The sequence below is a fragment of the Halichoerus grypus genome, chromosome 11 (genome assembly GCF_964656455.1).
Source record: "Halichoerus grypus chromosome 11, mHalGry1.hap1.1, whole genome shotgun sequence".
In the NCBI taxonomy this organism is placed as follows: Eukaryota; Metazoa; Chordata; class Mammalia; order Carnivora; family Phocidae; genus Halichoerus; species Halichoerus grypus.
In genome coordinates this window covers 76,183,319-76,204,594 of record NC_135722.1, presented here as the reverse complement: position 1 = coordinate 76,204,594, position 21,276 = coordinate 76,183,319, and the positions used below count along the sequence as shown (strand labels likewise).

Sequence of the window (21,276 nt, the reverse complement as noted above, 5' to 3'; positions counted from 1 at the left end):
ACTTTCTTGGCCACCAATCCAAAGAATTTTTTTTCCTTTGCCCATTGAGATGTGGAACAATTAGCAAGGCTCATAGTTCTGCATTCTTTAAACACTACTTGAAATTCATCAGTGACTAAAATTCTCCCTTCTTTTTCTTATTCTTATTCTATATTTCACCATGAATTTTTTTGCCTGTCAGTTGGGCACTTTGGGATGGCATTTTTCAACTTGTTGGCCATGACCCATTAGTTGGTCATGAAATGAAATTCGTGAGTTATTACCAACATTTAAAAAAATGAAATAGAATAGAAATTAGTATGTTGCATATAGGAAGAGTATTATTTTCGGAAATTTGTTCCAGTTGTGTGTATGTGTGTGTTCTGGGGTATGATCTAAGATGTATCCCTTGCTGTGGGTTATAGTCAAACAGTTTGAAAGCCACTGTTCCAGGGGGATGCAAAGCCTACAAAGAAGAATGTGTTACAGATGAATGATTAACAATATACTTGAGTATTATTATTGAAGCTACTGCTTTAGTTTGTTTTTACCACCACCATCAAACAGCCCTATGGTGCATGTATGTTTGTGTGTGTGTGTGTGTGTGTGTGTGTGTGTGTGTGTGTGTGTTTCAACAGCAGAACAGTGGTAATTTGAATGAACCACAATGTAGTTTAATACTCAGTTGGGATTTTATCAAATAACATGACTGCACATTTAAATTACTATTGTGCCGCCAGGTTAAGTAATAACATAGGCTTCTGAGGGTCTTGGAATAAAACAGATTCCAGATGATGGGCATTTAGTTCTCAGGGCTTGTATTTCAAGAGAATTCTGAGGCCGTCAGCAGCATATCTTAGTGTGTATTGAGTTCTATTTACAGCTCATCTCACTTGGGCATGCAGGAAGCAGTTTTGAATGTATTTGGTGTGAATCTGGGCTTACAAATGAATTAGAAAAATGTCAATTCATTTTTGTTTCTAAAGGTAGTAAAGCATTTTAATCCTGTCTCTGTTTTTATTGAAAGTTTATTCACCTGTGGTTTTTCTATAACTCTTTCAAACTCTCTTAAAATATCAGTGTTTTCAGAAAAATTCTGACCATTGCAAAAGTGAATTCGTAATAGAAATTAAATTTGCATATTTCAAAGTTAATTCCAAACTAAATAGGGCTTTCATTCACCTGGTGTTACCTCAGTTTTGGTGGAGTGTCTGACTAAATTTTAGCTGGACAAGATCATGTTTAAATGTATTTCTATAGCTGGGAGAAATTCCTAAATATGCCCTTGTGACGATGCTATGGTCCTCTCGCTGAATTCGGTCTTGGCCAAAGGGAACAAAGTTAATTTGTCTTTCAAATACCTCACTTCCGAGTATATTTTCTTGGTGGTTAAATATACGAAGCCTTGGACTCAGACAGCCTGGGTTCCCAAATGCCATGCCACCATTTATTAGCTTTGTGACAGATAGCAATTTTCTTAGCCTCTGAGCCCTATTTTCTTTGTCTGTAAAATGGAGATAATTAGAGTGCTTATGTTATAGTGTTGATAAATTGAGACAATGTATGCAAATATGGTAAGATCTCAATAAATGCTACCTCTTTGTTTATTCTGGGAGAGATTCTGTTCTTATCACAACTGTATTAGAACTAGGTGAAGTTGAAATTCTTGACCTGTGCAATATTTGTTCACTGTACCTCTGAATAAAGAGTGAGCTCCTTAAGAATAGTGATCTCTGTCATCTTTTTCCTTTGGAATTCCCCACAGTTTTCCTTTGTAAAACTTCACATAGAAGGTGCTCATCGTAAGATGTTGATCATTGAACAACTAATGAAAATGTGCAGACTTTTTTTTTTTAAAGATTTTATTTATTTATTTGACAGAGAGAGACAGCGAGAGAGGGAATACAAGCAGGGGGAGTGGGAGCGGGAGAAGCGGGCCTCCCGCTGAGCAGGGAGCCTGATGCAGGGCTCGATCCCAGGACCCTGGGATCATGACCTGAGCCAAAGGCAGACGCTTAACGACTGAGCCACCCAGGTGCCCTGAAAATGTGCAGACTTTCACAAAATGATGATTTGTTTCTTTTTCTTCTACCCCAAGTTTACCACGTGGCTTTGGTGTTCTGTGCAACCACCTCTTCGCAACTGATTGATGTGCATAAAAAAAAAAAAAGTAAATGTTCTCTTACAGTGGGTTACGTCTGATAAGAGAACATCCTTGTTCCAGAGGAGAGAAAATTTAGTCTCAGCTGTTTGTAACGTGTTTCTGGAGCTGGCATTGTTTGCAAAAGAAAAATATTTGAGCTTGGCATTTGTGTAAGTTTCTCTTATGATATACTTATTTCTAGGGGACAGGGAACTGCTTTGGGGCGAGGATAATTAAGAACGAACATATCAGTCTTTTGAAGAACTGTTTAAAAATGAAAGCTAAGCTAATGCTGAAAATAATACTTAAAATTCACTGGTCTCCCTCCAGAGTAATTTCTGAACTTTGGGTATTCAGCATTTATTTTCTAGCTGCAACTGGATAGTCAGCTCTTGCCTGGACAGCCAAGGTTAAATAAAGAGCTAAGAAAGGATTTGGCCACTCTACTTAGACTGCTAGACTCTGGATGTTTGGGCCATTTAGAATTCACTGGATCTTTCCATAGTTTTCATCTCTGCTACATGTATAAGATCTGCAAAATTTTCATCTTTATTTGAAACATTGACCAGTCTGTTCACATGTGACTCTCTTTCACTGTAAGTCCCTCAGATCGGGCTGCCACACCTGAATGGCATGCTATCGAAGTGATTATTGTTCTGCAGATGTTCCTGTGGGCTGTAAGGCTGTGTCTAATTTTTTCAGCCTGACATTTTTGAGGGTCCCTACTGCTTCAATCTTAAAGGTTGAAGTTCTGCTGTTGTTGCTATTTCCTCTGAGTTTGCTATGCTTCAGACTTGCTCTTTTTAGTAAAGCATTTGACATTTTTATAGTTATTATCTTAATGTGCATCCAAAAAGTTGTATGATTTAACATGCTTCCGACGACCAAAAATGCAACACTGTGCCCTGACTCCCGTTTCAGCAGATGAGAGACTGAGGAAAATTATTCACTCTGTTGAATGGTTTCAAAGATATAACATAATTTTACAAGATAGGATTACAGTGGGGGTTTTTGTTTGTTTGTTTGTTTTATCAAAACACTCTTGCCACAGGCTCACACTTACATCGAATAAGTGGATTAAAATGGACATGCTCCAGATTTTTAGTATGGGTAATACTTTTAGTGAACTGGGCAGAAACTTTGATTATGGATGCTTTAGTAGGGACATGACAAAAGTCACATCATGTCCATTTTCATGAGAGCTTCTTTTTAAGTTCATATGGTTGCATATGACTTCATAGTTGTTGTTTAAAAAATGTCCATATCCTAAGTTATGGAGAACCTTTTCAAGCGTGCTATACGTGGTAACTTTTTACTTTTTATTTGAAAGGCAGTATAATTGGAAAAAATCACATGTAAAATAGAAAATCCACAAATAAAGATCTAGTCCTGTAGTGGATATGCTTTCTCTAATTTGAATTGACCCAGGGATGCCCCCTTTGTAGTTTGGAGGTGCCTTCTGTGAGAGAGCTAGACTTTGTTCCCCATTTCTCCACTTGTCTTTATATCCCATTCCTGTAAACTCACACGGGGCTGTGAAAAGAGCAGATTTATTTATGAATTTGCCTACCATCATGATAGCCATATATTGATGCACTGCAAAGAACAGATGAATAGCAAAAGATCAGGTTGTTACTGCAAAGGGACGGGCTAGTCTTAAAGTGTTGCTGGGAATGACTAACCCAGCTAAATGAGTTTTTGGCAACAGATGTCAAAGGAAATTTCTACATGGGAGAGGCATGGCGGAGTACAGCAGTGGAAAGAGCCTGACTGTCAGAGTCAAATAGACCCGAGTTTACATAATGACTGCTCTATTTAATAGTTATAGACTCGGGCAAGATGAATTAATTATTCCTGGTCTCAGTTTTCTTATGTATTAAATGGGATAATAACATGATTGCTGCTAGGATTAAATGGGGAAAAAAAAAAAAAGTATAGCAGTTAGTCCAGTGCCCAGGCCATAGGGAACATTCGGTAGATGAAAATTCATTTCCTTTCCTCCACAGAACTTTCTTCTTTTTATGGAATTTCCATATTCTTGCTACCCAAACTATTATTTTTAAGACCCCTTAGAGTGCTAAAATTTTATATGATTCCATGATAAAGCCGATTTTGTACATTGGACCAATTCTATCATATGCCGCCTTACTGAACAGTAAATATGATCAGCCGGAAGAGGAAGGAACTGATTGAGCTGAGTTCCTTCTGGGGGTGACAAGAGTAGCTTTGTGCTACCGGGTAAGATGGTGCATGGTACCAACATGCAGGAGATCATTTGTTACATGCATTTACTAAGTGGTGAGACAGCGTTAGTACTCAGGTATCCTAAAAATTCCTAAGAAGAATGTTTCTCCTAATATATAAATGTTAAAATAGAGACTCGCATGCTGCATAAAGATATTCTTCAGCACACAGATCGACAGTAGGAGAAAACCAGGCATCCCAGGATCCAAAGGTGATATGCATCCAGGAGGTGAAGGTCATAATAGCAAGTAATTATCTTTTACAATGATAGACATGCCATACCCTTCAAAGAGACCATGGTTAGCAGTATTTTCTGAATAAAAAGTTGATGCGTGTGCTCCCTCCGCGCGCACACACACACACACACACACTATACATACATATACACACACACAAATATCACACATATAATACATAGACAAGATGCAGAAGGCAGATATAAATGATAAATTTCTGCTTCCAAAAAGAGGCCTTCAGTAAAATAATGCCAATAAAAGTGAAAATAAAAACTGTAGAATGGAAGGGAAAGATAATATACTAAAAGCAGAGTTTTAAGTCATATGAACTAAGATTTCACTTATCTGGACATTATTTTTCCTAAAACCTCAACAACATAGAATATAGCTAAGAAACAGCCAGTAAGCTTGTGAGGAACTAATATAGATGCCAGCCATACAGTTATCAGAAAACCCAGTTCTGTTTTCTAAATCCTTATTTAGCTAGCAAATTTTTATTTCATGTTACCTCCGCAAAAAGTGACAAGCCTGATCAGACGGAGGGAGGCAGAAAAATTATAAAAATCAAAGTAAAACAGAAAAACCCAGTAACCAGAAACTATGGCACACGGCGTTACAGGTGAACTGTGGGGGCCATTTTCCGACACGGTACAGTAATTATTGGTAATAATGGCGGTTTGAGTTATTTAGACATAGGTTATATTGTGGTCAAGATACTCCTTAAGAAAGTAGACAGTTATACAAGACCATTTCACAAAGGTCTCCACCCCAATTTGTGAAAGGAAGAAAAGTTGGCACTTCAAGGGTAAATAGCAAATATCTAAAAATTTTATTATAGGAAATAATATCTCATGAGGATTTGTGAGGATTTATAATGCATTTGTGGATTAAGGAGGTAGAGTGTGGTTCAGGCAACATGGAGCACATGAAGACCTTGAAATCTTGGTGGTCTCATGAGTCCGCTTGGCCGCTCTGCTTCCGTCAGGCTAGCCTGGCCGATGGACCATCTATGGGGATGAACTGTGCTTATTCTCAGTCTCATACAGGAAGCAGAATGGAAGCAACACTGTTATTTTGGCAGCAGCACTAACATTAATAGTAGCAGTAGCATCAATTACTATTTAATGAGCCACATTCTCCCCACTGTCTCTTTCAAGCCACCAGGGTACCATTTTGTGCAGTAGAGTGGTAAATCAAATGGTACTCTACTGGGCTGAAAGAGTAACTGCATCTCCCCTAGAGTTCAACTTATTACCTGAGAGCCAGAAAAGCTTTGGGGGGAATAAAGGCCATTAAGTACCCCCAGGGTGTAAGATACTGCCCAAAGCACCAACATTTCCTCATTATTTTATAGGACAAAATGGACATGAGCCATCAAGAAGAGGTGGTCGGAGGATACTTGATATTCATTCTCTGCTAAAGGCTAACAAAGGAATAAAAATCCACTATAAGTTTCAGAAAAGTGAGGAAGGTTAGAGGACTTTTTCCCTGATTCCAATTATTAATTTAGTTTGGATTTATGCCCAGTCTCCTCCCAAGCATTAAGTCGTTTTAATAATAAAAGGGACATTAAATGATAAAAATGCTTCAAAATGATCACAGAAAGGAAGTTCTGCCCCTTTGAATATACGATGTGTGTCGCCAGTTCAGTGAGAATGTTATAGACACACCAAATATAAGTACATGAGGCCAAATAAAAAACGTGCTCTGAAAAATCAATAAAATCAATCTAACCATAGTACCCTGTTCTACCTACACTTCATAGTCTACTGTTCTCTCAAAACTGTCCCAGGTTAGCTAGGTTTATGAATTTCTATTAATTTAAATAAATACCCAGAGTAAGATGTTTAATGACTCTATGACTGTAAGTATAGCCTGCTCTTAAGAAAAGTTTGATGTCTTTAGGTGTCTAAAGGAATCAAGAGGGTTTGCATTTATGGATATATTAAAAATCTGGATATTATTCTATCAGAATCTATATCAAATCTATCAGCAACTACAAATGATTTATTCACTCATTCACACGTGAGTTATATGGAAGTCCACAGACATTTATGAATGCCTACTAAGATTCTAGGCAATGTTAAGTATAAGGCTTTGTTCCTTGACATGAAGAATCGATAGTTTCCTGTTAATTTTGTCTAATCCATCTAATCATATAAAAGTGCAGTTATTCTTGCCTAATCGACTCACAGTTAAATCCAAACGCAGTCTGTTAGGTGAGATTAGGTTCTGCATAGAGTTAACCAGAAAGTTTCAATGTTTCAATCTAAGCTCAGCAGTCTTTTCCCAGTCATGGTTTTAGAAGTCAAGTTTCGTGTAGAACTGAGTGCTTTGCTATCCCTCCAAGCCTTTTTCTGTCCTTCTGCCATTTCATGACTAAAGTACTCAGGTTGAATGTAGGTCTCAAAGATGGTTAGAAAATGAAGCAGGCTTTATCCATATCACTTCCACCTTTCCCCATGACGACTTTCTGTCCCTAAGGGCATCGCTACAGCCATGCAGGTGGAAAAATACAAAGTTAGTTATCAAAACACATAGATCAGGAATTCAACATGTGCTGGCTTGGCTTATTAGTGGGAAAATTATAATTTTAACTGAAAAAAATTTGATTCTGCATTTAGGTATCATCCTTCCAGAAAGACCTTCATTTAAATGGATAGTAGGAAAACCTTTTGGGTTTTGCCAAACTTTCTGGAGATCATTAAAACCAATTTAAATTCATAATACCCAAGTGTTTGTATGCCACATATTTACCAGCCTCATAGCTTAAATTCATATTGTACGTTAATGAGGAGTCAGACTTGATATTACATGAATAATCATGGTATTACCATTTGCTACTTAGTGGTTTGATTTTCACTGTACAGCCTAGTTAGAAAATGTGCTTATCTGTTTTATACCTTGTTCTGGATGATATCCAATTAACATAATCTACAAAACAGTAGATAGCCTCAAGTAACGGTATCCTGATCACATTAGAAGATAACTACACATTTGCTCTGAACTCTGAAATCTTTCTTTTCTTTTCTTTTCTTCTTCTTCTTTTTTTTTTTTTGCCATCAACTATTTCCATATATTAAAGAGGGATAGAATATTTCCTGTGGTTTTCAAGTGGTTTCCAAGATTTGTCATTCAGATTTATAACACCCAATGTAAAATATTTCAGTGACAGTAAAAAGGATACTATTCCACTTAGTCTCAGAGTTCATGTGAAGCCCTTTTGGGATTCAGTGTCTCAGTTCCACAGAAATTGCAAGCAGTGATGCAGCTGATAGCCATTGCTGTCATTCATGCTCTGTGAGTTAGTATTAAAATGAAGGATTGGTTTTTCCTTAACTTTTTAATCTGCTGTTTAATCTCCTCACATGGAATTAAACAATACAATAATCACAATAATATTTATATTACAGATATACGTGACTATAAATAAATGTACATAAAAATAGAAAATGTTACCAGAAGGAGAGCATTATAATGGCAAGAACATCTAAAAGTAACACCAATGCTTGATTCTTCCACTTATTAAGATGACTTTGAATATTTAATGACTCTGCTTTATAGTTCAGTTACTATGAAATAATCTTCTTTCACTAGATTGTCTGTTAAGACTGTTCCAGCCCTCTATGTTTTGATTCTAAAATAAATATTACATTTGAAATTTCTATACTCTGTTAGAAATATTTTAAACCAAAACATATAGGACGAAACCCACAATAGATGTTTCTCTAATGCATTTATGTGAAATTAAAGTTTCTTAGCTTATTTTTGCTTTAGGTTGTCAGTTCCAGTCAAAAGACCCCTGGTAAGGCACTAGCCACTAGAAAGGCAACCGATGCTGAACTTTGTTTTGCTTTAAAAAAAAATGTATCCCATCCAAGGATGGAAGGAGACATATGCATTCACATAATCCCCCTTACATCCTCCAGAGGGTTTTCATCAGATGAATTTCCCCCAAAGGGCCTCTTAGCTACCAACAGTTTCTCTTTAGGACATATATATTTCTGACTGTGGTCATTTGTTAGAGAATTTTAGCAGATGTTGTTAATCAAATACATTTAAAGAGCTATTGCTTTTCACTTTCTCCCATGGTGTAACACTCTTATAATAACAGGTTGTCTGGGGGCCCCTTTATGAAAATACCTGATGACAATAATCTTTATTCTTCTGAGTTCAGTTAACATCTTTTCTGTCTCTGATCCGATAAGTGCTAACTGTGGGTATCTTTGCACAATATCTCCATTTAAGTCCATTCATTTTCAGCCTGGGAACAGTCCATTAGGCTGTGCTCTCTTGTGAATTAACAGCTCCTTTTATTTGGCTCTAGAGTACACAACTATCCATGACTGCAAAATTTGGGGGCCACATCAAGATCACCGAATGATACGCCAACCATGTAAAGATATGTTTAAATTGCCTAGTTCCACGCTGGAATTGTTGAATGAATTTTTGTTCCAGAGATTGATTAGAATGCTTATATGGGACAAAACTTATTTGCCATTCTTGCCACGTATTTTTCATGAGACCAGGTCATAAGTAGATGCATTTTGACATACTGGGGAATTAGCGTAGTCATTTATTCAACCAACATTCATTAATAGCTTGCTTTGTGGCAAATCTATAATAAGAATGATAAAAATGAATGATGTTAGCTACAATTTATTGAATGCCCACTACATCCCAGTTTCTAGGCCCTTTTTATATACGAAGAATAACTGTTTAAGAAATGATATCTCTTCTTCCCCTAGTGGGGTTCACATTCTAAGGGTGAGGAGACAAGCACAAAAGCAAATATTTGTGATATGAGCTAAAAGAGAAATATGAGTGGAGGGGGTTCAGTGTTTTGGTTAAGTAGCAGAGCATTAGATGTCAGAATGTTGGTTTATGTGGTTGGAATCCTTGCTCAATACTGGCTTCATGGCTGTGTAGTTCCTTAACCTCTCTCTGTGGTAGAATGCCTTCATTTGTAGAATGGGCATTATCAGAGCCAACGGATGGCCGCATAGGCCGTGCACTGCACGCTCCCTGCAGCCCATATATGGCATCATTCAGTAGTCAGCGGTAGGTACTTCGTAAGCTAGTGATGAGGATTAACGGGACATATTTTAAAAGTGCTTAGACAGTGCCTGGCACCTTACAGGTTCGGAGTAAATGGTGATTATTACTGTAAAATGATGAGTTAGGGGAACTGATTTATTCTTCATCAGGGAAAAGTATTCATGGAGATTTATTTATTTATTTATTTATTTATTTATTTAAAGATTTTATTTATTTGACAGAGAGAGACACAGCGAGAGAGGGAACACAAGCAGGGGGAGTGGGAGAGGGAGAAGCAGGCTTCCCGCCGAGCAGGGAGCCCGATGCGGGGCTCGATCCCAGGACCCTAGGATCATGACCTGAGCCGAAGGCAGACGCTTAACGACTGAGCCACCCAGGCGCCCCCATGGAGATTTATTTTTAAGACAGAGAAGACATTGATCCAAACTCATGTCGTTCTTTCATCAGTCCCGCCACTGTGGGGGCCACTCTTCCCGGAAAACTAAAGCTGCATTGCTAGCAGAGTTCTAGTCCTACATAGTTGGAGCTCAAAATCTGTTTTTAAGCTGAACTAAGTGGTGTCCCGGGTACTTTAGCACCATCAGAGTGGCGCTGGCCCTCAAGGCCCAGAAGAACTATTGCAATCATAAGGAAGCAGGCAGATTCACTGTTATATTTCCAAATCTCACATTTGGAAAATCGCTTATCAGTTCAGTGTTGAGGACCAAGAGGAAAAAAAAACATTATTCATCTGGAAAAGTAAAACCATTAAATGAAGTAAGAAGACTGGGATAGGGGTGGAAGACAGGCTAAAGATGGCAATGTTTGATTTGGAATATATGGAATTAGAGGTATTAAATAGCCAGGTAGAAACATTTGTTGAGCAGTTAAAATATGGATCCAGGCCTCTGGAAAAGTTTCATATCCAGGGACAACAATTTAAAAGCTACACACATGTCTTTGAGGATGAAATTTGTGGGGGTGGAAATTCTTGCTAAGTAGATAAACTGAAAGTGGTATCCATTAGGAATTGCCTACATTTTGAGGGTATGGGTAGAGAAAAGGTTTTCCTTTCAACTAGTAGGCAAGGGGAAAAGGAATCTTCAGAACGAGGGTAATATATAGTATCAAATGCTACAGAGAGATATAAGAGGATGAGGACAGGAAGAAAAGCTTGATAATTAGAAGGACATATATGACCATCTAGAGGGCAAAGTGACAGATAATTTTCGTCAAGTTTTGAGAATGGAAGATAATTACAGATTGAGCAGGAGGTGAGGAAATGGAGACTGAATTTGTAAAGAACTCTTTCAAAGATTTTGAAGGCATAAAGAAGAAAGTAGTCCTCAGGAAGAGAGGTAGAGACCAGAATCTCATTTTTTTTAGGTTAGAATAATGAATACATTTTAGGCATAGGTAAATGAGCAAGTAGAGAAGAAGACTGAAAATGTTAAAAAAAAAAGCAAGGATAAATCACTAATGTACAATAGCTCAATCAAGAATGATCAGTGACCCTTGAATCCATCTGAGCTTTGGAACATAGAGGGCTGATGTTGGTTGGTCTAGTGGGTTCATGAGTCAACTTGTGCCTCTTCTAGCCTCTTAAATGGCAGGCTTCAATCACATTTCTCACCATATTAATGACTTCTCCAGCTAGAGACTCAAACTCAATAGTTCTTAGTTCTTTTAGGACAAAAGAAGTTATTCATTAGTGTTAATTTTCACCTTTGGAGAAAACGAAGATTATAGCACCCAGTCCCTGCATTTTATTTTTATTGGTATAGGGCATCTTGATACTCTGTTTCCATTACTCATGTTAAGTACTCTGGTAGACATCATAAAAAATAACACTAAAGTCACACATCTACCAAAAAAAATGTGCTGGAAAATGAATGCCCTTACTAAAACTCTGGTTAATAAACTGATGCAGGATTAAAATAGATAAGGAGAACCGTGATTGTGAGTTTGGTGTGGACAGCAAGGCCAATGGAGAGTACAAAACTGAACAATTTTGCAGTGAACAGAGAAGAGAAAGAGCTACACCTTGACAGTTACCATCTCTTTAGTTTATGGCTTATTTAGCTTTCCGTTTTATAAGTGATCAAAAGTTAAAGTTTGTGGATTACACAATCTTTTGTTTGCCCTTGTTGATGGATTGGTTCCTGCTTTCCTGAGCTTTTAGTGGAAAAAATTATATCATATAAGAAACTATCTCACTTGTTTCTATTCCCTGGCATCCTATATGGAAAAATACAGCAGTTAGTTGAATTGTCTGCTAGAAACTGGCCTTTAAAGGAGAATATAAGAGGAAGAAATTTTGCAAGTGTATACTTTAAGGTTGAAGTAAAAAGGGGAGGGATGACTGAGTTCACGTTCTACTTTTTGAAGGTTATTTACTAATTCATGAAGGAAGTTCCAATTACCTCTGAAGTGTAGTATAAAATTTTGAGTTCATTCAGATTTGAATTATAAAACTCAATATGATTACAGATTGTAGGAAGATGATATGTGACCTTGGCTAAATTGTCAAAGCAGAATTTTCTGCCTTATTTGAACCAAGAAGACTCACTTTTTCCTAAGTAATTGAGTTGAATATTTCAGGCAAGAGTGCATCTTCTAATTTAACATTAACATAGAGTCATTTAAATAGAAGGAGTTTTAAAAACAGAAAAAGTAAAAAAATCAGGAAAATGGATGCAAGCTTCAACTCAGCTTTGATTTTGAAAACCTGGCCTGGCCTGGTCTGTGAGGGTGGACATCAGTATACTTTGTTCTACCCAGGCAATACATCCTTGAAAAGTTGTATATGAAACCAATTTTCAGATTGAAAAGGAATTAAAACCCACTCCAGTGGCTTGAGTTAAAAGAATTCTGCAGTGACTCTCTTCCATGGCAAAGACTGCCTTCATAATGGTCCCTCCCTATCCCAAATATATACACCATTTTTTTTCTTTAAAATTCTGGTTTATCTTGTGGTGATGGTAGTTTGTTCAGATCAAAAGGTCTTAAACTGGGGATCCACTCTGCTTCACTGCAAAACTTAGTGATATTCCAAAACATCAAAGGCAGATTGTAACATTTTTGGTAACCAGGGTTGCTAAGTCAGTTGATCAACATGGGTAAAAGCCATTGCTCCTTTTCTCCTAACTGGTGCTTCCCACCACCATGTGATTCCAGAGCCTAGGGAACCCTGGGTGGATACCACTGGGGTCTACCCTAGCCAGCCCTCTGCAGCTCCCTCCTTGCTTCTTCTCTCCCAGCCAGAATAGATCTGGATCCTGGCAGGATACACACGCTTGACAGCAACAATAGCATTCTCTGGACAAACGCTCGGTGTGTCATATACCACCTGCCCTCTCCCAACCCTGCCCCGGGGCGGGGGGGAGGGGCTGTCCTCTATTGCCTGACACTCCCCAGGAATCATCCTCATGTGGTGACTTAATGGGAGCTCTGGCTCCCAGCATCTTCTTTTGGATTGTTAAATATTTTTGAATAATACTCCCAGTGATAGCCACGGTGAATGTTCAGTTTTGTAATTCATTTTAAAACAAAATTCGTAAGTGTGCATGATTTGAAAAGCTTCACATAGTAAGTATAATTAATTTTGATTTTAATACCATTGTTTCTTAAATAATGTACTCACATTTCGAACTACCATTGTAAACTTTAGTTCCTTCGTCTAAGAAGTAAATTGATGTACTAAGTTCTGACAATGTATGCTAGGTATGAGGGTACAGAAGTAAAGATAAAGTACTTACCCCACTGGGAGCTCACTGGGAGTTGAGAGTGGGAAATGTGTGTGCTAAATGAGAGAGGTTTATACCACAGAATAATATTATGTAGATCAATTAACCAAGTATCATATTAAATTACACCAGAGGGAAAGGACATTTAGCTACCACTCACCATTATGACCCAATATAATGTTCCAGATTGTGTTGCAAAAAGAGCAGTACCCTGGGCATTGTATGGTGATCTGTAAGTAATGAAATAGCTTGGTGTGCTGTGCTGAATCCTCCATCATAAGGAGGGTTCAAGCCGGGACCCACTTGACCATCTGTCAGGAATATTGCTGATGTGCTCAGATCCCTTTCAACTGCAAATTTCCATAATTCCATGAAATCATCCCTGACCTCCTAGGAAGGAGATGAAAAATAGAGGATGCACAAGTGGAACAAAGCAACCAGAAGAGTAAAAACAGAAGTAAGAAAAATAGAAATGAATCTGGGCCTTGTACAGTTTAGGGGAAAGAAAGGACTCAATAGCAGTTTCAAGGTTTGTAGGTTTGCACTTGGCAAGGAACAAATTACTGTGAGTTTAGGTGAGGAAATTACTGGCTATTCATTGCCTGCTTTTATTTATTTATTTATTTAAATTATTCATTCATTCATTCATTCATTTAAATTAATCAGTTAATTAATTTAAGCCCCAACTCGGGGCTCAAACTCACTACCCTGAGATCAAGACCTAAGCCGGGATCAAGAGTTAGACGCTTAACCAACGGAGCCACCCAGGAGCCCCTGTTGCCTGCTTTTAAAGTCTTGTTTAAAAAAATTAAATAATTGTAGACTATTGCCCCCTTTCCATGAGAAATAGAAGGCCAGTTAAACTGGCATGCATCCTAATTTTTCTGTTTTCTTTTTACTCTACCTACCAACTGCACGGTGTCTTCTTTCCAAAATTAGTTTGAAAGCTCACAACCTGTGTCTGAACTGGGTGAAATAGCACAGCAGTTCACACTTGGAATGAAAGAATGATTGTGTGGGTCTGTTAATGGCCATGTAGAGCTCCATCTCTATATGGATCTATTTATAAATATACGTTACACATGACAGGTTCATTTAGTCTTGAACTGATCCCAGGGTAAAACAGCACAAATAATATATTATTTTTGATAAGGCACTCACTTGTACCATTTTCTCTCTGACCTTTTTTTTGAAATGCAGAAAACCCCCATTATAAAGTGCCTAGTTCCTCCAGGGACACAGACATGCTGTGAGTTACAACACATCCTTGTCTGCACGGAGGGGTACATGAGATAGCTGCTCTCGGCGGGCTGGCTTTAGAGTTCTGCAGTCATTCACGCTGCCACAGTTCTAGATCGGCTGAACCGGGAGGTCAGCAAAAACACAGGTGAGCCACAGGTCTGGCACTCCCATAAAAAGAAAACCAAGCTTTCATGCAAAACGTACAAGGGGATGTCTGACTGACTGAGGACCGGGAGAACTAGATTCAGTACCCTAGTTTTTGGCTAAACCCCAAGAAGTCAGTTGTCACCTTTTTCCTCTCCTTGCGTCTTCCCTTACATTTTATACAGGGCTTTGTAGTTTGTGGAGGGACTTTGACATAGGCTATCTTCTTGTTCTTATGTGTACTGAGGGTAGAAATGAACAAAAGGTCATCATAAGGACAGATGGGAGTTTATGCACTGCACATTGCAAATGACCATCCCAGCGATGGGGAGACCCTCCTGATATTGCCTCTCTCCCTATAATGAAAATATGATCCATAACCAGCTTTGTAATGGATCTTCTCACTCTGTGCACTCTCCCGGGTGACCCCGTATAAGAACCAGGGTTTTACGACCTTCCTCCTGTGCTCTACGCCCATATATTCAACTGTGTAATGGCCATGTCTACGTGGATGACACACAGTCATGTCAATTTCAATGCCCTAAACTGAAGTTTCCCCTCCAGATCTGCTCTTTCTCCTATATTCTTTATGTCAGTAAATGATGGTCTTTCATCTCAGCCAGAAATACAGGAGTTCTAGTGGATTCCACCCTCTCAATCACTTCTCAGTTGTTATAATGACCCCCTTCCTATACCGTCTGCTTCTTTCCTATCTCTCCTAGTCCTCTCTTCCCCTGTATCCCCACTGCTACAATGTTAGTTTTTCTAGATCCCACATTTTCTCACTTTTATGGCTACAAAAATATCCCAAGCAGTTACCCAGGCTCCAGGCTAATCCCTCCAATATGCAGCTGCCAGAAAGATCTTTCTGAAATGTTCTTATGTTTGCCATAGGTTCAAATTCATTAGCAAAGCACACAAAGACCTTTGTGATAAAGTGTCACTGAAAAAAACTGTTGGCAGCCCTAGAAAGACAACGTGCATTTGATGGTGCTATGCTGTTCCCTCAGCCTGGAATGCCCTTCTGATTTCTGTTTTTAAAACTCCTATTCATCCCTCACTACTCAGTGAATCATGGGTCATCTTATTAGGAAAGCCTTTGTGATCCACCTCCTCCCCAGCTGACCATCCTGAGTTGGTTCCCCTTTTATGAACCCCTCTTAATACTCCTTCGGTTATGGATAAAACATAATCCATCCTAGCACTTAACACATTGAACTCTAATGACCGGTTCACCAGGCTGTGCACCTCGCTACAGTGTAAGCTCCTTCAGGGCAGAGACCCGTTCTGAGGTGCTTAACACAGTGACAACAAGAGAAAAAGAAGTACTTAGTAAATGTGGAACAGAACCTGTTTTACTTTTTCCAGAGCACAAAGCATGCGTGAAAGCAATTAATTTACTCCGCATGGGAAGTTGTTGCCCAGGTTTACCAAAAGGTCAGGTCTATATAAAGTGGTGATACTTTTATTCCCCCTTTCCTTTAAGACATAAGAAGAAAAGCACAATTGAAAAGCTGAGACTTATCTCTGATATGGAAGATCACAGAATCAAGTTCATATAGCACCCAAGCTCTTCCCTAGGGCTGTGGTTCTCAAAAGTGTGGTCCCCCTAACAGCAGTGATGGCATCACTTGGAAACTCGCTACGTGAGCAAATTTTGAACCCACTCCTGACCTGCTGAGCTGGGGCCTGAGCGTGGAGTTTAGCGCTCTGTTTTAATAAGCCCTCCAGGTGATCCTGATGGTCACTGTAGCGTGTGGACTACTGCCCTGGGAATTAGAAACAGAAAGGAAAATAAAAACAAAAAACCCTATGGAAGGATGTTAGCATTTGTAGAGCACCCTACTGTGTGCCAGGCCATTTATTTCGTTTACCTAATTAACTTTTTCAGAATACCAGATTAGTACTTCCAAGATTTAATTCTGCTAAGATACCTTTTAGTCTATTTAAAATTATTTTAGATGCATTAGTCTTGAGTTTGCTATAGTATCTGGCAGGTAAAAATGGCACACTCCTCCAATGCTTTCTCCCAACGCTTTCCAGGAGTGATTCCTCACTTCTTTACACTGATTTGTGGCCCTGGAGTGACACTTAAAATATATTGCCTTGAATCATACTGCTTATCTCTCATACTGTGAGTTTTTACAAAGCATAGGCCCTGTTTTGTGTGCAGAGGCCTCCCCAGCTTCAGATAGCACTCCCACGTGTGAGCGAAACACTGGATAAATATCAGTTGGGTGAATGAATCAATCTTACAACATTTATCACAGTACCATCCAGATGTAGGTGTGTACTACACAGGGCAGGGATTGAAAGCTTGCTTTTTTTTTTTTTGCCTGGAAAGCTATGTCATCTGCTTATATGGAAAAGAAGGGGAGAAGTAATTGTGGAAATGGGGAGCTAACCATGTTCTTTTTTCCCCTCTTCTACTTGCTAGTAGCCATTTCTCAAGTCACTTCAGCCTAATTGGTATTTTAAAAACAATGGACATTTAAGTGTGGGGGGTAATTTAACTACATGGAGCCCAGAAGCTAGTTTTTACCTTGTTTCAAGTATGGAATCTTGTTTGGTTGGAATTGTGGACATCAGTACAGGTTGGCGTGACCCTAACAGCTTTGGAGGTCCTCTGTTCAAGGACAGACAGGGACATTTCACCCCTTAAACGTGGCCCCTGTCACACTGCGGTTTTGGAGTTTAGGATTAAGCTAAAAAAAAAAAAAAAAAACAAGTTGGGCATTGACAAGAGGAAGAAACTGTTCTTGCTGTCATCTCCCAGAGGCAAAGAGATTATCCTCTGGGACTAAGAAAAGGCATTGTGACTGTTCAGTTATCAGTGATCGAGAGTGACTATGCATAGCCTCCCATGAAGTACAATGAATTGGTTTGAGGGAGAAAAAAATAAAATCATTTATCCCCCAGTTAGGGCCTTCTCTAGAAGCGGAGAATGGATCAGGAAACAGGTGGCCGCTTTGTCATTATTTCACATTTCTTTTTCTCAAGATTCTGTACCTTATTTCCGTGGACATGATATATCAAAGCATCTCAGGGAAAACCACGATTTCCCTGCTGCCCTCCTGGCTTGAGAAGTATGAATTCTTCACATATTCACTGTGTTGGACGTTTTCTAGTCAATGTAAAACACTCTTTCTGAAGGAGTGTACATTTCTAGAGGTCTGCATGGGTTAAAAAGTCTCTCACCCATAGTGAGGAACTAATGATATGGAGATACTGCCAATTCTAATCCTCCCAGGTAGTTAAAGCAGATGAAAGATAGATGAGTGAAAACGGAAGAGTCTTTATTTTCACTGGTTTGTAGCATAAGGAAAGATTTTTATGTAAGTGCCACTATTTATATAGCAGGAATGTTTAAATTAGTGAAAATTAACAGGACAGGCAACCCAGTCTCTGTACTCGAGCAGCGTCCCACGTGAGAGTTGCACGGACAACGGCACAAATACGGAACCTCACATTAAGGCGTCGCGCGGTCCAAATTCTACCACAAGAAAAAGTAATCCCTTAGTTTCTGGATAAAGAGGAAAATGTAAAAGTTAGAATGTGTTTAAGAAATGTTTCATCAGGGCGCCTGGGTGGCTCAGTCGTTAAGCGTCTGCCTTCGGCTCAGGTCATGATCCCAGGGTCCTGGGATCGAGCCCCACATCGGGCTCCCTGCTCAGCGGGGAGCCTGCTTCTCCCTCTCCCACTCCCCCTGCTTGTGTTCCCTCTCTCGCTGTGTCTCTCTCTGTCAAATAAATAAATAAAATCTTTAAAAAAAAAAAAAAGAAATGTTTCATCAATTTTGTTTTTAGCCGTTATTCTAAGGGGATCTGGGTGTAAAAGTTACTCTCTGAAGCACTGTTTGTAATAATTAAAAGAGGGAAGTAACCTTAGTGTCCACCCGCAGAGAATTGACTATTACCACAATGCATCTGAACACCGGAAAGTATGCAGTGGTTACAAATTAGGACACAGTACATAAACATGAACATGGAATTAACTCAACAAGACATTAAATGAAAAAATAGGTTTCAGAATATCATTTGTAATATGAACCCACTTATGTGAAATTATACATGTCTAATATATATGTACTTAGGTGCAATGAGATTAATGACAGTTCGAAATATTTATAGTAACGATCTCTAGGTGATTGGATGCAGGTGATATTTACTCTTTTTTTGTATTATTTGGATATTTACAAGAGGAATGTATCTTTCTAACAAATTAAAAATATAAAAATGTAAAAAAGAACAGGCTTATGAGCTATATAGGTCTTTTGCAGCTTCTGTTTCAAATTACGTTTTAATTTTTCCCACGGAATTCCACATTTGGTGTCCTTTTCATTAGAAATATGTTTAATTGGTGGATGACCTGATTTAATATTTCTGACTTAAAAAAAATTTCACAGTAGAGGGGCATCTGGGTGGCTCAGTTGGTTAAGCGTCTGCCTTCAACTCGGGTCGTGATCCCAGCGTACTGGGATTGAGCCCCATGTCCTTGGGAAAACCTGCTCCGCTGAGAGTCTGCTTGTCCTTCTCACTCTCCCTCTGCCCCTCCTCCCCAAATAAATAAATAAAATCTTTTTTAAAAATTCACAATAGAAATAAATACATGATTATAAAGAATAAGGAAAAGTATAAGAAATGCACTACAGTTTTATAGTTAATAACAGAGAAATAAAACTATAACAACAGGAAAACAACAGTAAAGAGAGCTATAAGTAAAGAGGTCTGTAGAGGAAAAAGTGAGAAATGCTTAGAAAGAGAACTGAGACTAAGTGAAAATACCAGGAAAGATTGCAGCAAAGAAAGGAGACAGGACAATAGAATGATTCTATCTCATAATGAGCGTGGATTACGTATTATAAAAATGTAAGCATAAGGATTTGATTCCCACAACAGCCCTAAGAATTTAGTAGATTAAAAGTTTTTCATTGTATGCATGAGAAATAAAGTCCTGGGAAAGGGAAGCATCTCACTTTATGTCACAGATTTAATACGGCGACTGGAGATCTTGCTTTTTATGTAGCAGGCGGCCCAAGACTTAACCCTGTTTAGACCACACTATAATCTGCAGGAGCATCACCCCCATTTTGCAGCTGAGAAAACTGAGTCTCACAGTCACAAAGTAGCTTGCCCTAACCCACAGAGCTACTACATAGAATAACCCGGACTCAAATTTAGATCTTTTACCCCTAAATCCAGTGTTTGTTTTTCTTTTTCCTTTTTAGCACTATGGAGAATAATTTGCAATAGAAACAAACAAATATAAATAAGGCAAACAAAGGGATAGAGATGCAAGCTTCAAAAGAAGTAAAATACTTTCCAAAATTAACAATCGTTTGTGTAAATATATGAAAGTAATTACTTTCATTTGCATGAAATTGCTATTTTGGGCTAGCGTAGTTTTTTCCCAAGTCAAATATTGATGAAAACCAGTGAATTCTGTCCCTTTTAATCTAAGTCGAACTTTTCTTTTTAACTTTTCAAGAGGTAAATAAACTATTGTTCCAAAACCATTTACAGTCTCTTTGGGAAAGTGAGAAAGGCCATACAAGAGAGACAAGATTATTACCTTGATTTACAAACAGTACGGGATTCAGATGGTCTTTCATTGCTGTCAAAACAGCACCATACTTTCAAGGCAACTTGATGCCAGGTTTGATTGTGACTGTCCTCTTGTTTCTATGGTAACAAACTTTCCTGCCATCAGGACTACATAGCAACTTTCTGCATTGCAACAGGCAAGGGAAAAACAATACCTGCCTCTGTATGCCTGATACACATAGTAAAGGCTGAATAAATGTTTACTGAATGGAAGAGTAAAATAGAAATAGTCTCAGTGATACAATGCTATGCTAATCAGATGTGGTGCTAACATTTGCATATGCAAACATCTTCATTGGGACAGAACAAACTTTAGCAAAACAGTAAGGTGTAGGCTTGTTTTTGCTTCACTTAGACCCAGATTGCAGCACAAAGAGAGCTAAGTCGAAGGCTTAAATAGCTTAATTGTGTAGCAAGTTAGAAGTTAAAGGGTCACAGTAATGTTAAATAAATGAAGCTGTTTTGGAGAAAACCTGTAATGCCGCATTCCAGGTCTCCAAAGGCACAGTGCCATTTTTGTGTGTGCTAAATCAGTTTAAGGCCAAATACTGCTGTTTGCTGACTTCCAGAGAGCTTCCTTATGTTTTCAGTCTTTGCAAAAGCAGTATAGCCAGGTACACGGTATCTAAATCTGGTGGGCTGCTTCTGAGATTTTGCCAGGAAGCTATTTAAATATATGCTGTTGGGTTTTTGCTTTCAGTTCATAATCTGACCCGTTTTTAAAAAACTTTAGGTTCTGGCGGTTGACCATGCACATTTTAAAAGATGTCTGAGAATTCTGACCCACGTAAGGTGGATGCCTTTTGTGAAATCACAGAAGCCTTTTAATATGGAAGAGAAGGGTCGTATCTAGATGTCTAGGAGAGTGCCAAGCAGATATCAGGTAGAAAAGAATTCCAGGC

General features: G+C 38.6%; 1 protein-coding gene across 1 annotated transcript in view; it reads left to right on the top strand.

The window, feature by feature from the left end:
- Positions 1 to 21,276, top strand: part of MAML2 (mastermind like transcriptional coactivator 2) — a 337,855-nt gene that overhangs the window by 46,146 nt on the left and 270,433 nt on the right. The window lies entirely within an intron of this gene.